Source organism: Polistes fuscatus, unplaced genomic scaffold (assembly GCF_010416935.1).
Source record: "Polistes fuscatus isolate 324 unplaced genomic scaffold, CU_Pfus_HIC Scaffold2, whole genome shotgun sequence".
Lineage (NCBI taxonomy): Eukaryota > Metazoa > Arthropoda > Insecta > Hymenoptera > Vespidae > Polistes > Polistes fuscatus.
The window spans coordinates 1,328,474-1,353,541 of record NW_025113096.1 but is presented as its reverse complement, the minus strand read 5'-3'; the positions used below and the strand labels follow the sequence as shown (position 1 = coordinate 1,353,541).

General features: G+C 32.5%; 1 long non-coding RNA gene across 1 annotated transcript in view; it reads left to right on the top strand.

Annotated features, from left to right (window-relative positions):
• LOC122516620 overlaps positions 1 to 25,068 on the top strand; it is a 30,797-nt gene that overhangs the window by 1,426 nt on the left and 4,303 nt on the right. The window contains exon 2 of the long non-coding RNA XR_006303625.1: positions 8,399 to 8,523. This is a non-coding gene — a long non-coding RNA (uncharacterized LOC122516620). The remainder of the gene's footprint in view (positions 1 to 8,398; positions 8,524 to 25,068) is intronic.

Genomic DNA, 25,068 nt, shown 5'->3' with positions numbered 1-25,068 from the left:
TAAAGTTAAACTTTTATCGAATCTCAATCTCGATATATTTAACAGCTTTAGAAAAAAAAGGCAGCCGGGAATTTTCCCAACTGTTAGTTGGTCGTTTATAAATCACGATTTAAAAAACTGCTCTCCATTAACATTTCCCGAGGCGAGGAGGGTTATCCTTCTGTTCGCAAAACCGTAAGGGCTCTGATTCGACCTAGATCTAGTTTACCTTTTATCTCTTTCTCTCTCTCTCTCTCTCTCATTCTCTGAATCTATGTATACCTAAAATCTAAAGAGAGAAGCAAGCAGTCGTAAGCCGACCGTGCGACCGAAAGTGGGGGGCTTGATGAAATTTATAATACAAAATACATATATATATATAGAGTGAGGCCCCACGAACCCTCCTGCGGACTTTTAATCTCCATTCGTGACAGGATCGTACGTAAAAATTGTATATTGAAAAAGGGGGCCTCCTTAGTTAAAATAAATCTACGATAAACAATTTTTTTTTTCCTATACCTAACGTTTACGTTGGAAACCCCCCCTTCTCCCTTCCCTACCTTAACTATATTTTTTTTCATTAAATTTTCTATGCTTAAAAAACAATTTCTTTGTGTGCCACGTTTAAATCGATATATTTATTTTACAACGTGAAAAAACGCTAATAATTCTACGTTTTATATTCGTATAATGTTAATTATTTAATTTTTTGTTATTAAAATCAACTTTTTTGTGTCATGAAAAATGTAATATTATCGAAATTTAATCGTCAAAGTAATGTATGATATAATTTATAACGAATTCGTAGTTTAAAACAGGGAAACGTGAAATGATAGAAATTTAGACGACCCTGTTGAAGAAGAAAATACAGAGAGAGAGAATCGAGAGCACATCTCACAATCCCACGACAAAGATAGCTCCACGTATTCGGGTGAGGAGGGGAGAGTAGGGAGGGGAGGGGGATTAAGTTCACCGTCGATCTTTGAAATCCCCGGCAAATCGTTAAAAACCTTGAAGAGACGACCCTCCTCGCAGCAAAAAAACTTTTCGTTCGAATGAGAACGTAAGGCCCGCCACCGTTTTTCTTTTTCTTTTTCTTTTTTTTTTTTTGGTCTCTTTTTTTTTCCATGCTCCCAAGACTCTCTGCTCGACCGAGTCGAATAATGCGGATGAGCTATCAAACCGCGAAACCGGTCAAATATAATAATCGTATCGATACTTTTCTGCCACCGTTGGATAACAACGATATTCTGTAATATGTATATGTATATGTGTATATATGTATATGTATGTATGCATTTAGGTATGTATTGGACATAAGGCTTTATCGAAGAGAACACGATCGAGAAAACGAAGTTTAAAAGTTCGTTTATGTTGCACGCGTAAATACGGATCAACTGGAATGGTGTCTTTTAATTCGAATCATTACGTAGGAGGACGAGCCACGGTGAACCTTTTTTTTTTTTTGTCATTGATTATAATATTATGTTCAGCTACAAAATTTAGATATCTTCTTTGGGATGAGATAGCATCGTCTTATTTTTTTTACGAGTATGAATTTATTTCTTTATACTTTTTTATTTTTTAATTTATTTGTATTTTTTCATAAAAATTATCGTATTATATATTATATTATATATATATAATTATATGGAATTATTTAGAAAAAAATATTGTTAAGATATATTATTTATCTTTAAATAGTCTTCTTTCTTTTTTTTCTCTTTTTAATTTATTTGTCTTTTTTCATAAAAATTATCGTTTTTCGTAATTTAAAATTATCGTAATTTAATTTAATTTTTTTTTTTTTTTTTTTTTTGTTTAAACCATATGTTTATTGCTTTGAACCAATACTACTATACTAATAGAACTATTATACTTTTATTTATTATTTACTATTTTCTTTTTACATTTATCTACTTACTGTGCGTAACTACTAATATAATGATAAGTTTAATAATAATTATATAATTTTAATTTTCGTTTTGTTTTATCTATACATTACATTGTACTATACTGTAATTAATGGCCTTTAGGGAGCCTAGGCTCTAGGGTCAATAAAATATTATTAAATAAATAAAAATAAATATTATATATTATATTATATTATATAATTATATTGAATTATTTAGAAAAAAATATTGTTATAATATATTATTTATCTTTAAATAGTCTTCTTTCTTTTTTTCTCTTTTTAATTTATTTGTCTTTTTTCATAAAAATTATCGTTTTTCGTAATTTAAAATTATCGTAATTTAATTTAATTTTTCTTTTTCTTCTCTTTTTTTTTTAAACCATATGTTTATTGCTTTGAACCAATACTACTATACTACTATTATAGAACTATTATACTTTTATTTATTATTTACTATTTTCTTTTTACATTTATCTACTTACTGTGCGTTACTACTAATATAATGATAAGTTTAATAATAATTATATAATTTTAATTTTCGTTTTGTTTTATCTATACATTACATTGTACTATACTGTAATTAATGGCCTTTAGGGAGCCTAGGCTCTAGGGTCAATAAAATATTATTAAATAAATAAAAATAAATATTATATATTATATTATATATATATAATTATATTGAATTATTTAGAAAAAAATATTGTTAAGATATATTAATTATTTTAAAATAGTCTTCTTTCTTTTTTCTTGTCTATTCAAAAAAGAAAAATGCGGAAACGAGATGAAAGAGACGACAGATTCGTTTCATAAATTACCATATATCTACGCCTGTTCGAGGCTGTTAACTAACGCCACGTGGAGTCCATGAATGACGCGTGTGTTTCATCCCTTACTGTATCCGCTTCTCACGTGGATTAATAGAAAGATTTTCACATCCTTTCTAAAATCCGTGAAACGATGATGACGAAAAAAGAAAAGAAAAGATATATAGAAAAACATTACCAATTTCTTATCCTATAAATACAGTTGTTCCCATAAATTGTTCTATAAATATCGTAGGATTCGTGAAAAAAGTAGGATCGCGTTGGGGTATTATTTATCATTTTTGATGGAATGATTACTTCGAAACCGAAACAAATGAAAATGTAATAAAAGCTTATTAACCATTGAACTATCAATTAACCCTAAATTCAATCTCTTAAACGGAGAGTTTATTTATTCGTAAAATTAACATTAATATTCACAAATATAAAAAACACAATAAAATATAAATATTTCAACCAGAATGAGATTATCGATTATCGTAGAACCATGATTTGATCGTTGAATATTCCTGCCAATGAAATCAACAACAACAACAAAATAAAATCCTTCTCTTGTGTTTAATCGCAAAAGATTATAATTTAAAAGAAAGGACAAAAGTCGCGCAAAATGATCGATAAAGTGTGCGGGCTCGGTGTTATTTCGATCGATACTAATGTGCCGGTTCTTTCTTTTATATTTGAGAAATGGTATGGTGGAAGGCGCCGCGGGAATCTGAAACGCTTTAAAAAAAAAAAAAAGTGCTAATAGGAACAGGAGTATGTATGCTTAAGTTCGGCCGTTTAACCAATTGGATAGTAGCCGCATATATATATATATGTGTGTGTGTGTGAGTGTGGATAGTGTCAGGGATAGAAAAGCAGTCACAGAAGTAGAGAAGGGGAAGGGAAAGGGGAGGGAAGGTAGGAGAAAGAGAAAGGTTAAGGGCAAAGTAAAAAGGGCTCGGGGTTGGGTGAAGCGGTGTGGGGGGATGGGGGGTGGTGGAGGGGTGCGGAACGGTGCGGGACCTTTGTTAAGACGCGTGCCCGTGCACGTGTGCACGACCAATGCCTACGCACTTCTGTTACGCTACGAACTCGTACGCAACATAGAATTCTACGCGAACGAACGAACGAACGAACGAACGAACGAACGAACGAACGTGAGAAAAACGTTTTATATTTACGTACAACGATCTCATTAAGTCTTCAAATTACGATCTCGCGTGAGTATACGGTGACAATGCGTATTCGTTTCGTTATTCGCGTTAATGATTATTATTTTTAACTTTTCTTTTCTTTTTTGTTTTGAGGGTGGTGGGGGAAGAGGAAATGGGGTTGACGGGTTTAATTCTTTTTTAATTTTTTTCCCTTCGTTATATTTGTTTGTTCGATATATTAATTTTATGATATATTATTTCATTATAATTTTCAATCTATTGTTATATATAAACAATAATCGTTATTCGAATATTATAAGATAGTTATATATGAAAATTATAAATCTTACAATTAGTTGGGGGAAAGTGTGATACAATAGTATGTTTGTTTAATTCTATCCTCTCTTATGAGGTTTATACGAAATCCACGGAGTAGAATATTTATAACATAATCGTATAAACAAAAATTTACAATATATAATATATATATACATTTATTTACTTATAAAATACATTTTATCGTTTTATCTACAATTTAATTAAACATCGAGTTAGTATATATGCGATCCTATTTTTTTTACGAACTGGAAAAAATTAATCAAAACGTTCAAAAATATAAGATAAAAATAACCAATCGAACTCACGACGATTCGATTTTATTATTGCTTTATTTTTTCTTTCTTTTTTTTTTGTTTTTCATTCGCGATCGCAAGTTATAACATAATAGCGCAACGTAACGAACTAGCAGATCAAATTCGGAGATTTTTCCGAAAGCAGAATGGCGAGATGTAATCCGAGAGATAAAAACGAGAGAAGAGCCCAGGGATTCGATAGACCTTTCTTCTCTGTGTCTCTATTCCATTATTCTTTCTTTTTTTTTTTTTTATTCTTCTTTTTCTTTTTATACACATATATATATGTACGAATAGATTCACCCCAAGTGTAGATCGATCCGCCCCTGATTTGGCACGCACTTACGCGTTTGCTCGTTCATTCTACAACTCGTCTCGTTCTACGTGCCTACGTAGGTGCGTTTCTATTCAATTCCAAAAGGTAATTCTACTCCCCTTTCCATCACAGTTTCTCTCTCTCTCCCTCTCTCTCTCTTTCTCTTTCTTTCTTTTTTTTCTACTCGACATAGGGCCCAACCTTTACAATGTGCAAAATTATACGATCACCCAGAGCTCTCTTTCTCTCTGTTCACTCATACCCTTCGTCCTATTTTTTCTCCCCAACCCCCCACCCCCCCTTCTTCGTCCCAGCCCACCCTTCTCTATTACTCGTACAATCGATCTTCTTCTTCTTCTCTATGAATAGATTCATTCCGTTTTTAATTTAGTTACGTAAACGATACTTTTATCTCGATGTGATTGAACGAACCTAGGTATGTGTACGTTTTTACATATCAAACGATATTTTCGTTGAAAAATTTCATTTGAAAAAAGGTAGTATATTTATATGGGATGATAGATATTTTGTATTAAATAATAAACGATTTTTGTGTGTTTTTATATTTTTCTTTTTTTCTTTTAGTAATAAACCTATCGATAGTTGTTCAGGTATACCTATTCCTATTGTTCCTATTGTTGGAATGACGAATACATTTTCATATATAATGAGATTTTAGCCAATTGGATAATGAACAGAGTATACCTTCTTTTGTTTAGAAACGAATAATGTATATTTTATGCGTTTTCATTGAATTGTATTCTGGGAATTACAGAACGTATAGTTTTAGTGTTAAATTATTTCTAATATGTTTATTCGTATACCTTTATAAAATGAATATACGATCACGTTATTAACAATGACATGTATTAGGAAAAATTAAATGGTGGGTGGTACGGTCGCAAAATTTAAACCATTTCCTGTCGTAAGTTCGTAGCAATAGCAAAAAAAAACAAGAAAAGAAAACAAAAAAGGTAAAAAAGCGTCTAAGGACGGCAAGTTTCGTGACCGTATCGTCGTTCAGTTGTGTTCGTCGTAAATGTTAGCGAACATCTTTGGCTTGGTAAAGGTTGACCCGCATCATCAACGGATCTGGAATGTATTTTTTGTTACAACCTCGGGAGATACCAAAGCGACGTTGTTCGTTGAAATCGCAATGACGTGTTCTTGACGAGGGGACCACTTTTGTTCGTATGCAAGAACACGTGTGCCGATAAATATTATTAGCAAACCCGGTATGCAGGTTTTGTTCAAATTTAATGATCATTTAAACATTTTCGCATATACAATATTTATATTATTATTTATATTCAATATACGAACTATTTTTTTGGAAAATGATGTACCAATCCAATTTCATAGAGACACGAGAACAAATTACGGATAATTTATTTTCATATTATTATTATTATTATCAAAATCAATACTGTAATCGATATCCTTACGAATTCATCCCCACCCTTTAAAACAGAAAAATTTTATCACGAAACGTTAATACATAAATATGAACTTAAATCAATTACCTGTAATAATTATATCTTAAAATTATTCTAAAAACAAAAGAAAAAAAACCTCTATTAACACTTATCTTCAAATTAAAATAAATAATTAAATTTATTTCACTTTTATACAATTATCACCATTTTATAATTAGTAAAAAGAATCGTGAAAAATTGAATCGATTGATCATAAATAAGATTATTTGATATAAACAAAAATAATAATAATAACACGATGAACGTGTTATCAACGTCAAAAAGTTCTCTTACCACACACATATATATAATACAATAATATAAATGTAAGAGAGACAGACACCTAGTGTTAAACGTCGAGTTTTGTTAGTGTTGGTAGTCGTCGTTGTCGCGTGGCCGAAGCGTGGCTGGTCTCCTTCCATTCTTTTCGAAAGACCTCGTGTTTCTCATTGATAGAACGTGGACCACGAGGAGTACGAGAAAAGGACTCTGTGTAACGGTAACGGGGGAGAGAAAAGACCAGAATGAGAGAGAAAGGGAGAGAAGTAGAGAGGAATGGAACTGGGGAAGCAGAGGGGGGGAGAGTTAAGGGAGAGAAAGAGAATGAGAAAGAGAGAGAGAGAAGATGAAATGAAATGAAGCGTGCCCAAACGCATGATTCTCTTGCCAGCTGCACTCACGGATAGTGATGCTGTTACTGTTGCTGTTGCTGTTGCTGTTGCTGTTGCTTATGATGTTACTTATGGTGTTGCTGTTGCTTCTGCTGTTGTTGCAGCTGTTGCCGAACTTACTTCGAGTTAGAACCGAATGTAATCTCGTTTTGCTTCGCTACAATACGATGATCGTTGTACTTGTCTCTTACTCATCGGTGTGTGCTTTGGAGAATTTTTTTTTTTAAAGGGAACACGTAGTATGACCCGTGTTCGTATTCGAAAATGATTTTTCTTTATTAAAGAAATATTTCTGATTATTTTTGATTTATATATGTATATTTAAATTATACTCTGTATCACAGTTGGTCATTTAATATGTCGAAATATGTTTTTTTTTTCAGAAGGATTTTGTAATAAAGGTAATAGCATGGTTTCTTTTTTTCGTTAGTTTGAATATTAATTATTCAAATTCAATGGAGAGAAATTGAAAACGTGAGAGAGAGAGAGAGAGAGAGAAAATGATGCATTATATATTTTTTTAATTGTATCTAATGTGAATTGGCCATTAATGTGGCAATTATTGCAGATGTTCTTCGCTACCTTATATTCAATACTTTCAAAATTTCAAGATTGGTAACTTTCACATGTGCATGGAACGCTCTTCATAAAGTTCTCCTATAGGAAAAAAAGGCGGGGATCCGTATTTCATCGAAAATCGCTAACAGTTCGTGCTAAAGCTGTACGAACGGTGGTTACGTAATAATACACGTTTATGCGAGACCGAGAAAGAAAGAAAAAGTGTGTGAGAAAGAGAGAGAGAGAGAGAACAGAGAAAGTGAAAATAAAAAGAAAAAAACAATGATTCGTCATCTGCACTGATTTGGAGATAGCTCGAACGTTTAATGAAATGCACTTACACTGGTTGTTGTTGACTTGCAGAATCTTTTTGGATGTAAACGCAGGTGTAAAAAAAGAATCTACCCTCACACCTGGATCCGACAAAAAAAAAAGATTAGGCAACGTAGAATCCAGTATAACCGAATCTATAATAAATTGTTGACAAACTTTCCATTGTATATTTCAAGAATTATTTATTAAGAAAAAAGGTCATTAACGAGTTAAAGAAATCAAAGTGGAAGGAAAATTTTACGATCGATTTGCATTTACGTCAATTCGCATCGATATTTTTTTTTTTTAAAACACAACAATGAGCGTGAGAAAATAAATTATACACGAATGGTTAGATTATTACTATCTAGCAACGATATAAAATCACGATTTGAATTATTTAAAATACAATGGTATCATTAAAATACAAATATATGCTTTACGCAAGCGACGAGTAAAAGTTGAAACAACTTCTCTCGACTTGTGTAAATTTAAAAATAAAAACAAAAACAAAAACAAAAACAAAAGAGAAAATAATGAAAACACATGATTCTTTATTTTTTCTTTTCTCTTTTTCCAGACATCCCGCATAATAATAAAGAAGAAAAGTAGCACTACAGTCCAACCCCCACGGGAGGGGTTGTTGTTCAACAACCTACCCCGGGAACAACGATTTCGACCTAACGGGATTCTCCGTACGAACAGGTTTCCTTTCTTTCCTTTCTTTTCTTTCATTTCTTAAAGCCTTGTCGAAATCGTGGATGGTTGCTGACTACTATTACCGATGGATATTCCTACCGTGACTAATGCAGAGTGGGGGGGGGGGATCGATCATTTTTTCAAGGACAAAGATCCGTTCGAACGTAGCATACACTCTCGTACCTTTCAATATTTATTTACCTATCTAAAAAAAAAAAAAAAAAAAAAAAAAAACAACAACATTTATTCGAACGCATATTATGGATCAAATGTTATAGTTACTTTCCACATTCTCATTCTGCCTGTCTGGCGATGGTCATCCGGTCGCGTGTGAGTCGTCCACACGCATGTTTCCACCCCCAAAGGTGGGACGGGGGTGAAGGTAGGGGAGAGAAGGAGTGGGGTGGGAGGTTTGGTTTTCTTAATTACGAAAGCAGTCGTTTCCTGATATTTTCATGAGTGTGTCACTACTTCCTCAGACCCTGTGTACCCTGGCACGGGCGGAACCACTCACTGTTCCTGTCGGTTCCTGGTTTTGGATGAGCGATTCTTTCTTCTCTCTACGCAAAGGCACACATGAGGTCCCGACGCGTTCGTGGGCCCATAACGTATACGGGCAGATGGTTTCTGCTTCCTCTTGCTCCCTCTTCGTCATGTACCCTCCCCTCTGTCTCTTTTTCTGCCCTTCCTCCCTCCTCTCCCTCTTACTCTCTCACTCTCTTACTTACTTACTTACTTACTTACTCTATACCTTCGACGAATATCCATCCACTTCCCTTTTCCTTTCTCTCTCTCGTTCTAGCTGCATCCACCGTTCCTATCTCCCTTCGCTCCGCTGCACGATTCAAAAAAAGCCCGGGGCACCCTCTACGAAGAGTGCTCTTGTCTGTTGCCCAACCCCAAAATATCCGGAGACTCATCCAACATCCAACTCTCTCTCTCTCTCTCTCTCTCTCTCTCTCTCTTTTTCTCTCTTTTTTTTCTCTTTCCCTTTCTTTTTATCTTACTGTTCGTACACTCATCGACCAGGTGTGCAGTGGTTCTCTCCCAGATTTCCAACAACCACTTGTGGAGTCCGGAATATATACGAGACCTTGAACAGAAATCATTGGAAATTTTCAACGCTTTCTCGTATTCTCTATTCGAACGATTAATAATTATTATACGAATTAACTATGTTTAAAAGGAAACATTGATGGAAATATTTAAATTATTTCGATCAGAGAGAGAGAAAGCTAGTCGTCGAATAGACGAGTTTGTTTCTTTTTTTTCGAGTAAACTTTAATGCATATCATTTTATCTTTAAGACGATTATTATTATTATTATTATTAATATTATAATTTTTCTCGATGGGAAAAAAATTGTCCTCATTTGCATAGGAACAAGCTTTTAAAAGAGAGAGAGAGAGAGAGAGAGAGAGTATGGGAATAAAAGAGATAGATAAATAAAAAAAGCAACGATCGTGTGTCTCGCAAAACAAGACCGCGAGATTCTCAACCGTCCCTTACCCATTATCCCTTTTTCGTCCCTGCGAATGCCAAAAAAAAGAAAGAGATAGATAGAAAGATAGATGGATAGATAGAGAGAGAGATAAAAAAAGGAGAGTACAAGTAAGTGAACTCGGTATAATTTGCCGTGCATTGAGAATAATTTATGTACCCCTTTTTTTTCTCTCATTTTTTTTTTCTTCTTCTTCTCCTCTTTAATCGTCGCTAACGTATCCGTCCCTCCTCCCTTACACCGACAACGACGATGATCGCAAAATTTATCTCACCGATCTAACACCGTATCTCGATTTTGACAAAAAGTACAAAAAAACCATCCCGAAAAAGGAGAAAAAGAAAAAGTAAAAAGAGACAACGACGTAATACTTATTCGTAACGTACATTTTTCTTTCTTTTCTTTTACGCAATTTATCGATAATTCATCAATATGATTAATATTAAAATATCAATTTTTCAAAACAAAAAACTATAACGACGTATGTATTTTATATAATATTATTTAACGAATTTTTCTAACTCAACGTTTATTGTCAATATTCTTTCTTTCTCGTTTCTTTTCTTCAAAGATTTTTTTCTCTCTCTCTCTCTCTCTCTTTTTCTTTCGTTAGGTATAGCAGTGAAGGGGGGAGGTTTATGGCAACCTTTCACAAGCAGCAGCAAGAGAGGTGCACGAACAGAAAGAGAGAGAGAGAAAATGTTAGGGGTGGATCGTGCCTCGTGGCATGCGACGCTATTCTTTTATGCCTTCGACCCCGTAGTCGCACCATAATCTCTCTCTCTTTCTCTTTCTCTTTCTCTTTCTCTTTCTTTATTATTTCCCCCCCTCCCCTCTTTTCAACCTTCCCCGGGGTTGTGCCTTCTCTCGATATGTGAGAGCGCGTGCGTTGTCCCTTCCTTCTCACCACTGTACCCTTCTTTGGCCCTACTACCTTCGAGTACGCTCGTGCACAAGGGGTGCTACGTAACCCTCAGTCTTTCGGGGCGGAGTGCCAGAACATACGTGTTCGTACGACACCAGTGGCTCTCCATGTAATTTGGATTTTTTTCAATGATATTTAATTATTTTCCACTTGTTTTTTTTAATATTACACAACAGCATTTTTTTGAAATAACGTGGCAATAATAAGTATGATAAGATAAATTGATCTGTTTCCAATCTTAGATTTAAATCGAAAAGGTTTTAGGGGTTTGTCGTTGTCATCAAAACTGGAAAAACAATCAAACACATTAGTATATTAAATAAAGGAAGATTGTAAAAATTATTTTTTTTTAAGTACTTTGAATTTAATTGAAGAATATATATATCAAAAAAGAATAAAAAGAACTACGATTAAAAGTTCGTGTAGATATTTTTTTTTAAATTCCTGTAAAAGATAATCTTTCATTTATTAATATGTATATAAATATACGTTGAATGTATATTATTATTTAAAAATATTTTAATGAAATATTATTTCTTATCAAATAAAAAAAAACAATGTATATAATATAAATTAGCACTAATTTTTCATGCAATCCAATAGCATTCGTCATTCTTTACTCGTTACAATGATGATTAACCTAATTCGTCGTTTACAGAAATTGAAACAAATAAAACAAAATATCTAAATGAAATTAATATAAAAATGAAAAATGATTCGTACGAGGTATAAGAACAAAAATAAATAATACAGTTGAGAACCGATAACACCAGCGTAGAAGATCAGTGCAGTTATGCCGGATCACGATTCGTGTTCGGTCGTACGTATCTCGACCGTAAAAGTTCTGTGCAAAGGGGGGCGACATATGCCACCTGAATACCGAAAATCAAGGGAGCACGTAGGGCTAGTCAGGTTTCTGGATCGAGTCGTAGTTTCGGGGGATGCAAATTGGGATTAGGCCTTGGCCGGTCAGCAAGCAGACTCGTACGAGCAATGGGTGCATGCATTCGCATTTAGCCGTGTTGCATGCATAATTAATAAGTTAGTTTCGAGAGATATCGTTGATATAATCATGAAGAAAGAGACCTTTGTTGTCACGTTATTATTATTATTATTATTGTTAATATTATTATTATTGGGAACCCAGTCGTTTTTTTCGATACGATCGGTGGTGACTACTTCGAATGCATCGTACCGTAAACAACGTGATCTCGCGGAACACGCGTGAGACACGCGCACGATTATTGTATTCTCCTATCCATGATCTTCCCTTTTTCGAATTAACTACCGTTTCGATTTTATTATTCGAAAGATTAATACGGTATATAATTATCTATATTATTCGAGTGTATATATTAGTATGTGGGTCAACATTTTCACGAATATCTATATTATTTGACACATTTCATTCTGTATTCTGTAGGAATCTTTCCAACGTTTATGCATTAAAGGTAGGACGAGAACTAGACAAGCGAAATATCTTGTTATGCACACAAAATATATTGAAATATATATATGAACGTACTCCCCCACTCCAACTCCTCTGTTAAATCTCTCCGAACCAATCACTTTTTCGCACGCTACAATACAATTCCGTATCTGTATAAATAATTTATATTAATTTTCAAATGTACACTTCATCCTGTATTATTTTTTTACATAGTATAAACAGAAAATATTTCAATTATTTTCAAAAGAAAAAAACCGCCGAAAACACAGCTACCGTGTTCTTCTTCTTTTTTTGTATACCCTAACCTCAAATCTTTGTTTACTTGTGAGATAAAAGTTTCGGTAGAGGATGAAAGATAGGAAGAATAAAATAAATAAAAGAAGGAGCATTGAAAGAAGAAAAGTAAGAAGAAAAATAGTGACATTGAAGATCATTGAAAAAAAGTGAAAAAGAAGAAACGAATTTCTCGTTACGATAAAGAAGATTTGATGTATCGGCATGACACGATCGATTCAACTGACAACAAAATGTCGAATTCAAAGATATATGTGAGGTTTTCGAGGGTTTGTAAAAGAATTAGATAGAGGGAGAGAAAGAAAAAAATAGTTATGGAGAGAAAAGAAAACAGAAATTGACAATAAGAAGGGTGATTTCTTTCTATAGGAATATTTCATAAATCTCCATACTTGACACGGTGCGGTGCGATTCAATGCGGTGCGGTGCGGTGCGGTGCGATTCAATGCGGTGCGGTGCGGTGCGGTGTCGTGTAGTGCGGTGTCGTGTAGTGCGGTGCGGTGTTATAAAAAATTATTGCATTTTTCTAACTTGAAAATATCATAACTTAAAATGAAAGAAAAAATTTTGTTAAGTTATTATTACTTTTATATTTTTCTTTATATTGGCTTGGAGAATGAGGAATGAGAGATTGATAGAAATTGAAAAATTAAGGAAAAAAAAAATAATAAAAAAGAAAGGAAAAATTTTGGGGAAAAAATACATTTTCATTTTCGATTGAAAGAATATTTTGTATCTCTCTCTTTCGATTTTTATCTTTTCTAATAGATAAAAATCTATTTGCTGATAATATCTTTGAATGAATCGAAATGCCATTCTTGTTTCTTCTTTAATAGAAGGGAACGGTATCATCTTCTTTTCTCTTTTATAGGTATATGAAGAAGATTTTGGGAAGGAAATGAAATCTAACTTTTACCTGTTATGTCTGGACCTCGGTTTTACCGCTTCTTTCCCTTTGACTTTCGGATCTAGATAGTTACTAGATCGGACTGATAGTGTCCTCGAGTGGTTAAAAGTTCCAAGTCGGTTTTCCTTTCTCGAAGACACCTCTTTTGTTCTTCTTGCGTAAATCCAAGCATTACAAGTTTTAATGAGGTATTTAATTTTTTCAAAGGAAACGGTAAACATCTATTAGGTCGGTACAACTAGGTATAGGAGAAAAAGGAACACCGACATATGGCAGAAGAATGGGGAAGGTAAGGGAAATGAGAAATTTCTATCGGAAGAAAAAACTGACGCTGGATTTGTGTAATCTAAGATATGTATCGAACGGATCGGTCACGTCTTTGGGATTTTCATGGGATTTTGATGTTTGAACTTTGAACCTTTGGACCGTTGTGCGAGACCATTTGAGAAAAATCTTTTTGTCGAAATTAATCCATACGAATGACGGGACCAAGAGGCTCGGGACAAGTTGGGCAGGGGGACAGGGGGACAGGGGGAGGGGGTGCTTGCATAGCTGTGCCAACTTCCGTCCACGAAAATTTAAAAAGATCGACAGATGGCAAATTAGATCATTATTCGTATGTACTCGTACGATTATTGGGACATCGTTCATTACACGATGGCAATTTTGTTAGCCGCTAATTGTGATTTATTTCGTAATTTGGAACGTTCCACCATGGAGATTTGAGGCCTGATAAAACATATCCTGGGCCTTATATGTGTATATATATATATTTTTTTTTTAAGCGATACAACTCCTCGCGAGAGTACGTACTTATATCGCGAGCATTTAAAAACGAAGAAGAGTAAGAGAGAGAGAGAGAGAGAGAGAGAGAGATTCTTCTCGTCGTCATTGAGAGACATAATTTCGGTCCGAGACACGAATCTACCGCTGGCAAACTATCCGTTAGAATGTCCTAATGAATCGTCGCGATTATTTTTAATAGCCTCGTATTTCACGCGCGCCCGTTTGAACTTCACCGTGTTGTACTCGAGAAAAGAAAAGGGGAGGGAAAGGAAGAGAAGAAGAGAGAGAGAGAGAGAGAGAGAGAAAAAGTGGACCTACTTATTTTTTTTGTTATATTTTTTTTTTTTCGTGTCTTTCTTTACGCGGAACTTATTCAAGAGATACCGCAAATTACGATGATTCTATCTTAATTACTCGCAAGATGGCGCTTACCACTTTCATGCAAAACAAAAAGGACGAAAATTATATGGAGAAAGAAATGAAGGAAGTGTATAATAAAAAGTAGAATAAGAGGAATAAGAAGAAGAAGAAGAAGAAGGGAATAAAATAGAGTGGAAGAATTAAAAGGCAAGAAAGAAAGAATTATCTCTCGGATAACGTAAGAAAGAGAAAATAAGAGATGTTAAATGACTCAATATATATATATAACTAATTAGACGGCACTTCGGGAATGGAAAATGGCGGAAAAAAAAGCATAAGAAGAGATAGGAAAAAAAGACGAGGTGACAAAAGTGATCCGAGAGTTGCTATGCGTTAACGAAAAGGTAATCGGTCCGCACGATCACGTTTCGATTGAAAACGTTCGTCGAGCGATTTAAAGAATCGATTGATCGATCGATCGATCGGTACTCGCATACACTTATACTCGAGAGTATCTCGATCGATATTTTTCTCGGTGGAGAGAGATGGCACGCGTCGTTGAGAATTCGTGCCACTCGAGGAGATACCAGCGAGATGAAGAGGGGCAGGGGGAGGGGGAGGAGGAGGAGGGGGACGACGATGTTCTTTTCGTAGAAGGAGTGGGAACGTTGAGGAGGAGAAGGTAGGTGGAAGGTAGTAGGGAGAGACAGGTGCATCGCACCGCCAATTATATTTCGGAAGGGAAAAAACGAGCGGTGCGTAAAAACAGGAAAAAAGTCCGAAGACGCGCGCGCGCTTCGGCTCGTACGCGTGCGTGCGTGCGTGCGTGTGTGGATGCATGCGTGCATGCATGCAGTGCAAGACGAGCGAGTGAGTGAGAGAGAAAGAACGTGAATATGTTAGTCACGAGAATGGAAGAAGGATACAGGAGGAAGGAAGGAAGGAAGGAAGGATTCGATCCGGGTAGAAGATGATTGAAGTTTTCGAAAAGATCGTCGAATCTTCCTCGTAACGATTCTGACGAGCATAAATAATCGTAGACCACAAATTGCAACCGCTGTTTAGAGACGTCTCTATCGTGGATTATATTATAATTCATGGGAGGCATACACAATAGATATATGGTTTTTATTATTATTCAATTCATAAGTATCCATCGTGAAAATCATTGTTTATTTAACGTTTTCATATTTTTTTGTTTTGTTTTTTGTTATATATGTTTTATCTTATTATTCAAATGATCGATATATTTCTTATTTTACATATTTTACGATCGAACAAACGAAATATGTATAATGTTTGGAGTATTTGTTTATTTGTTTATTTGTTTATTTAAATATTGACGGGAATTACCTATTGTTATATAACCATAATAAATATTGAAAGATAAAGATAATATAAAGATAATATAAATTTATACTAATAAATAAATTAATTAAAATATAACAGAAAGAGAAAAAAAAGAAAAACAAAGTTATACAATTAAAGTAAGCTTAGACAAAATTTAATTGAGGATATGAAATAATATAAGAATAAGGATAAAAAATTTCAGCGGTTTAATTAAATGTGACGGAAAAAATATCGACAAGGAGAGGTGATATAAACTAAAAGATAGTATCTATGTATTTGCGCGTTAAATTTATATATGCCATATATATATGTATATATATATATGCATTTATACATGGTCGAAGAGAAAAAGCATGGTAGGTTATTGGTGGGGGTAAGGAATAATCCCGGCACGCGCCTTGTTTCCCTTTCACTCCCCCTCCCCCTGTCGTCTCCACCCTTACCCCCTCCCCCCGTTTCTTTCTAGAGATCGCCATCTTCTTGTCCTCATCTGCGATATTTCAAAGTTTTATCTCGTTGATTTATACGGATCGATTTTGATAATAATTCAAATACAAATTTTATCATTCGATTTATTCGATAAAAGTCTCATTTAATTATTCGTATAGAATTATTTTTTCATCATTGAAACTTTACATATTTATACTTTCGTAAAAAATAAATAAATAACGTTGGCAAATAATTAGGACGGTGCACTTTCTCTCTCTCTCTCTTTCTTTTTCTCTTTCCCTAAAAAAAAATATATATAGGGAAAGAAAAGAAAATATAAAATAAAAGAAAAGGAAAATCGGAAAGAATATATAAAAGAGACAATTTATATAAATCGACAATTATTTTCCCTTTTATTTAGTCTCTCGAGAAAAGTGACATCGAATCGGTTTGGTTGTATGTCCTATCTGTGTATGTGTGTGTGTGTGTGTGTGTTGTATCGAACGAAGATATTAGAAAGAGAAAGAAGAATAAAGATGAGAAGAAAAGGAGTTTAAAAGAGAAAGAGAGAGAGAGACAGAGAGAGACTTCGGTAGCACGTGCACTGGCACGAGCGAGAAAGAGATCCGGACCAACCAAAGTAAGAGAGAAAAGGACGGAGGTTAGTGGCGTGCGAACAGCAGGTGCACGACCTCTTCATGACCAGTGCCGCTCCTCAAAAATCATTCTTCTCTCTCTCTCTCTCTCTCTTTTTTCTTTAAACCTCTTCACCATTCTATACACACTCTTTCTCTCTTTCTCTCTTTCTTTTTCTCATACATATAAGCTTACACGTATACACATTTTCATTCTACACAAGCACCCACACACACAAGCACATACATACATACACACATATATACGGAACCTCTGGTCGAATACTTTTATTTTTTTTTTATTTTGTTGTTTTTCGATTCTCTTGCTCCTCCTCTTCTTTTACCTCTCTCCACCAATCACTTCCGAATTTCGATATAATGAAGGGATGCCTCGAGCGAGTTTGCTCATCGGTGACATATACGCGATGTATTTAATGCTCGGTCATTATCATTGTTAAATTCGTTGCACGGTTGTATCGGATCGTTTTCGAAACGTTTAGCTTTTATTAAAGTAAGGAAAATTGTTGAATATGTTTTTTTTTTTTTTGTAGTTATTCAAATTTATATCCATTTTATACGAGATTTGTTTTAAATTCGACGATGATTCGAATATAATTGAGAGAGAGAGAGAGAGAGATTGAACTGTCAATTAAAAAAAACCATTACGTTCCGATCGAATTTACGTGCTTGATTTTTCTGATTTTTCGAATCGTTAGTTTTAAACGAAAAATCGAGACTATCGGCACACTTTTTTTTTTGGAGTTCCATTAAGAATGGAAAGTGGCTTTCGATGTTAATCGAGTCTGCGAAAAATCGATAAAGAACATTACGTTTACCTATATATATATATATATATATGTTCTCGGAATTATTTAATCGAGGTCATATTTGTATTATTGTTAAATTGAACGGAATCATTCGAATAGGTGGTATCATTTTGTTAGTAAATTATAATAAATTATAAATTAAAATTCATATAAAAGAGAGAGCAAATAATGGAATTATTTAATTTCAATGATTAATAATTCAAGATATAAGTATATATAATAACTCATGCGAGATCAATCGATCTCTACACGTTGTACGTTTATCGATTGCTATAAATATACATTCGAACGTTTAAAGGAGTATTATTAAATAAGTTCGAATCGAAAAGTATCGATAAACGATACTTCTGGTCTCGGTAAAGATATTTTTGCTTTCGTCATTTTAGTGACAACCTTACAAAATTGCACTACGAAGAAGAAAAACAAGAAGAAGAAGAAGAATATGAGTGAAGAAATTTCTGTTGGAGAAAAGAAATGAAGTATAATTAACTTCAAAAATTAGAAACAAAAAGTAAAATACATATAAATAAAGAATTAGTAAGTTTATCAGATATATACATAATATATATAAAACTACTACTACACTACGGATATATATAATATTATTTAGATTATTAATATATATATTTATAATATTATATTTAGAAAATATTATTAAATATATGAAACTACTATCTATATATATATATACTATCCTATATATATTTGTTTGTTTATTTGTTACATAACCAGAAAATATTAAAAAATAAAGATAATATAAATATAATAGTGATAAATATATAAAATAATATGAATATAAATAAATAAATATATTAATTAAAATATATAAAAAAGATACATAATAATAAAGATAAATATAAATAAATAGATAATATATACACACATAGAAATTAACAATAAATAAAAATATAAAAGAAAATATATATAATTTAATATAAAATAAATATAAAAAATAAATATAATAAATAAATAAATAATATAAAATATATAAATATAATAATATAAAATATATATTTTATAATAAATATAAAAAATAAATATAATAAATTTAATAAATATAAAATAAATATATGTGTGTGTGTGTGTGTGTGTGTGTATGTGAGTAGTGGTATCGAATAAAGTTGATCTCAAGCAGGCAGAAAAGAGAGTATAAGTAGTAGTGGTACCTTCGATGATCGGGAATGAGCAAAGGCAACGAGGTGAGTTTCGGTGAGTTGCGCGCGCGCGCGCGCGTGCGTGCGCACGCACGACGCACGCACGACGCACGCACTCGTATCGCATTCGGTCGAGCGTTGCCTTCGGGCCCGGCACCTTGCCTTCGCGACAGGACAGGTGCATCGCGATAGTTCCTGTCCTTTTCTGGCTCCTTCCGAGCGCCTTCCTTCCGTCCTTCTCGACTCGTCCGATAACGAGAACGGCGCACGACGGCTACGAAACGCGTTGGAACGCATGCCGAGAAGATTTTCTCTCTCTCTTTTATATATATTCATATATATATATATATGTGTATGTGTGTATCTCTTTGAGAGAGAAAGAGAGAGAGAGAGAGAGAGAGTTTGAGGCACGTGGCAACGAAATAATCGCTCCGGAATATTCGGACTCCCTGCCGTTTCTGCACGATGGATCGACCACGGACGTTCGACGTTTGCTAGCAATACTTCTCTTATCTTCCAAGGATAAGATATATATTTATTTATTTTTTTTTTCCTTGCTTTTACTTTCTATTTTTTATTTATTTACTTTTTTATTTATTCTCATCTCTACAGATCAAACGAATCTACCGTTATTTCATTATTTGATATTCTCTTATATTAATTCGATATTATATTTTTGTGTATTTTTATATTATTTAATTATTTTCTTTTTCGTAAGTATATGCTTTTAACGAATTTGCAAATTATTTTTTAAGAATATATTGTTAGTGATGTAGATATGATCGTTAGTTGTAATTAAGATGATCTTTTATTATTATTTGTTTTTTTAGTAAACGTTTGATTGTTGATATACGTGTCGAGTTAATTTCTGTTGCGTTAGTAATTTCCAACGTGGAATGAGATTTGCCCCTAAACAACAGCTGTACCGGATTACAGCGAGGAAATATCTATTGCACGTGTTTAGGAGTCGTTCCGATATAATATGATATAATATGAATTCATCATTTGATCGGTTTTAATTTAAAGATGTTTATTAACCGATTGAAAATATTTTCGAAGAGACTTTTTTTTATTTTTTTTTGTTTTTTAAAAGAATTTTTACGAAATCGAAATAATAAGCTCGACAAATAATTGGATACAGCAAAAGTTTTTTTTTCTTAGTTGGACCCCGTTAATTAATATAGTCGGTGAGATAATTAAGAGAGAACGAAGCGAGAATACAGGTCGTGACGGTATTCCATATAATTTCATTCTAATTTCAATGCTTTTATTATACCGCAAGAAATGGAAAGAGCTTTATTCACTGTACGAATAATCAAGTATAAGGTAGTTGGTTGGTACCACAATGGACCGAGACGAAACTATGGTTTACGACCAATTTAATTAGTGAAATTAATTTAAATCACTATTATTATTTTCTCCATGCTATATAAGCGTGTTTGATCCATACAAGCAGAAAGAGAAAGAGAGAGAGAGAGAAACTCGAGAATTTCTCGTCAGAAATATCGCACCAATATCGTATTATTATGCACAAATGTAAGCAAATTGCATTGCCGACCTGCATTCTTCATCATGAACTTGCCTCTCTCTCTTATTTTTCTTCCTCCCCCCACCCCCGAAGTTTTTCTTGTTGCTCTTTAACGATCCCGTTTTCGGAATTTCGATTGAACAAGAAAAAAAAAAAATAAAACAAAAATCAAACGGAATTTCTTTTGATCGTTAGATCGTACCAATCGACATCGTATATCGTATTTAATGAAACATTTACGTATAACACCGGGACCGTGGTTATTTTATCGCTCGTAAACGCTCAATTAGTTTGAATCCGTTATTACCCTATAATTCTTTCTATCTCTCTTTCTCTCTCTCTCAAACGTAACCCGTTGTCAAAGTTTGACAACAATAATTCCTCTTTCTTATTACGCATTTAGGAATCTCGATTGTAATAACGTTCAAGAAAGGACCACTTTCATTGTCATCTCGATTTCTCGCCGATCGTATATCACGCGAGCGTGCAGGACGTCGTCGTTCTCGAATATCTTCTCCCAAACAACAACTACTACTACTACTACTACTAATACTACTACTACTAACCAAAGATGTTTCTTTTTTTGTCCGAAGCCGTCCGAGCAGCGGTAAGAACAACCGTCGTAAAGAAGCCGAATTTTATGGCTTCGTAATTTCACAAAAATCTTACCGACGACGACGAAGACGACCTTACCGAGTAACAACATTCGTTACCGTTTACTCCAATGTTCTTTTTTTTTTACGATACGGCTTCCTTCTCTTTCTATTACACCCTCCCCCCACCCCCTACTCTCATCTTGTTTCATTCCGAGTAAAAGGAAATTTTCATTATCGGAAATTTCGAAACCCCTTCGAACTGTTCATGGCTTTTCTCTTCCCTTTCTCGAGAAAGAATTTTTATTACGAAAATTAGAACAAGTAACATATGATACATCGAATTTGCATGTATTTTTATTAATAACAACGTTGGATTTGATTAAGTATGATTTTATATTTTTTTAAAATCTTTTTTACCGATTATGATATTTCTTATATAAATTTTAATATATAAACACTATTATCATTCACATACGAGAGATATTTTATTATAAAATACTTGTTGTTTTTTTCTGTTCGAATTAAACAACGATCGTACAATTAATTAAAAGTCAAATCACGTATACGTGATACGGATAAAGATAGATCACGTCAATACGATAACGACCGATAACCATTGGGTTTAAGTAAAATTACTTATACGTAATAATAGTCATCAAAGTGTTGAATTAAAAAAAAAAAAAAAAGAAAGAAACAAATGAGACTATATTTTACAATCTGAGACGTATGACACGTATCCTCTCGTAAAATCAATCTAAAGAATCGTGAACGTACAATTTTTCTCTTTCCCGTGCTGTTTCGTTCGTATTGAATTATCCCATGAGAAAGAAAGAAGACTCTATTGGGAAAAAAAGAAAAGAAAAAAAAAAATAAGAGAAAAGTATTGGATAACTTGCCGCGTTGGAAGATGAATTCGTTGTCAAATTGTCTACCAGCGGGGTGTTATTATCAAGATGGTCTTACCGATGTAAAACTGTGCTATCTCATCTTTTCTCGACGCACGTACTGAGAAATGAGAACGAGTTCGACGTCGTATCGTCGAATACGATCTTCCTCTTCTTTATTTTTTTCCTTTTCCATTCTTTATTTTTCATCTTTTAGGAGCCAGGTCTAGCGCCACTTTGACTTATGTTAACTAACGAGTATGAACGCTATTCTATTATTATTATTATTATTATTATTATTTTATTTTTGGTTTGTCTTTTTTTTCTTCATCTTGTTTCCTCTTAATGATTTAAGATAGACCGTAATTACGTCGAACGATCACTGACATGACTCATTGTCAGGCCCAAACTCAAACACTCGTACCGAAATCTCGAAATAATAGAAAATAAAAGAAAACTATAATGTCCTTTTTTTTCTCGAAGAAAAATTAATACACATTCTTTAATGATAGATATTATATTGGATTATAATAGGAGTAATCAATCATATGATTGATACATCTAACTTATTTTTAATTATGTTATTTTAAATTTTATTTTTCATTTTTGTTGTTGCGTTGTATAATATATCAATGATTAATATAAAATGAAAAAGTAATATGTCGTAGAATAATTTTATATTTCTGTATGATTAATTTTAATAAAATTATGATAATAAAGAGATAAAAGAAAAATGATTATGTAGTAGAATAATAAAGAAATTAATTTTAAATATTGATTAATACATTTTGATATCGTATCGTTAACTATATATAATAGAAAATATATATATATATAATAAAAAAAATATAATATATAAATATATTAATAATATATATAAATATAAATATATAATAATATATATATAATATAATAATATATAATATATATAATATAAATAATAATATAATAATATAATAATATAATAATATAAAATATATATATAATATAATATAATAAAAAAATAATATATATATATTATATATATAAAAGAAAAAAAAGGAAAATGATTATGCAGTAGATATAATAAAGAAATTAATTTTAAATATTGATTAATACATTTAGATATCGTATCGTTAACTACATATATATATATATATAAAAATTAGCATTAATCGAATATAATAATAGACGTTAAAAGTGAAAAAGGTGAAGAAACTCGTAGAGATGATTTTTTTCTATTCTCGGTCGATGTAAGAAAGGAGAGAAACTAAAGAAAAATAAGGGCCAAATCGGTGAAGGAACGAAACCGTGTATTTAACAAATAGGGTACACAAAGGGAAGGTAAGGTCTCCCATTATTTTCTATCCAAATGGATCTTTTGAGAAAGATCGTGCGTCCCACGTTCACTGTTCTCTCACAAACTCATCCTCATCCCATCGTAGTAAGTAATTCTCTTTTCCACCGAGCTAGCTAGGGCCCCATTATTCGCGTTCAAAGATAAAATCTGCTTTCTGCAGTTACGCGTATCTTTCTCTCGCCTTACCTTGCTTCTTCTTCCCTATTTCTTATTTCGATCATTTTTCTTTCGGCTTTCTTCTTTTATTTTCTTTTTTATTCTTTTTTTTTTTTTATTTTGAATGAACGAGCACGAGACTATAAAGGTCCCTTTTTTGCCTTTCGTACGAACGACTTATTTACGTTTCCTTTTATAACGAAGTAAAGTGGTTATTGGTCTATATGATAATATAAGGAAATATTCCGATAAATTTATTGTTAACATTGTAATGAATTATTATTGGTACCTATCGTTACTTATTACAAAATATTTTATTATATATTTATATGTTTCTTTTCTTATATACGAACGTGTTATACAAATAATGAAATCTTTGATTTAATCATAAAAAAACTTTAGTATGAACATTTACATAAATTTCCTCTTCCCTTCAGATTAATTCAATATTAATATTTCAATAATTAAATATACACGTGAGGAGATATTAATAATAACATTTTTCATTTCACCATAAATTAAATCCCTTTCTAAACGTAAAATTAAATAATACAATGAAAATGTATATCCGATTTATCACTATAATTCAAATTATATTTATAAACAAAGTATTTAAATCAACATACATTTAGTAACGTTAGCGAATAGTTCGAAAGAAAGAAAACAATTAAATAATACAATAAAAATGTAAATCCGATTTATCATAATAATTCAAATTATATAAACAAAGTATTTGAATCAGCATACATTTAGTAACGTTAGCGAATAATTCGAAAGAAAGAAAACGATTAAACAAGAAAATAATATAAATATCAAGGAAAAAGCATATTAACAAACACACACGTAACATATCTAATAACTCTATCGAACCTAAAAAACATTGAACGCAATTAAACAAATGATAAACGATAGTAAATAAGTTGCTAAACGATCTGCAATTGACACCGAAGAACGTTGAATATAGTTGGGATATTATTTAAAGAACATATTGGTTCGAGGGTGTCATTAGTTGTCAAAAGAATAAAATAAAAAATAATAATAAAAATAAAAATGTATATCCGATTTATCATTACAATTCAAATTATATAAACAAAGTATTTGAATCAGCATACATTTAGTAACGTTAGCGAATAATTCGAAAAAAGAAAACGATTAAACAAGAAAATAATATAAATATCAAGGAAAAAGCATATTAACAAACATCTAATAACTCTATCGAACCTGAAAAACATTGAACGCAATTAAACAAATGATAAACGATAGTTAATAAGTTGCTAAACGATCTGCAATTTGACACCGAAGAACGTTGAATATAGTTGGGATATTATTTAAAGAACATATTGGTTCGAGGGTGTCATGAGTTATTAAAAGAATAAAATTAATAATAATAAAAATAAAAATGTATATCCGATTTATCATAATAATACAAA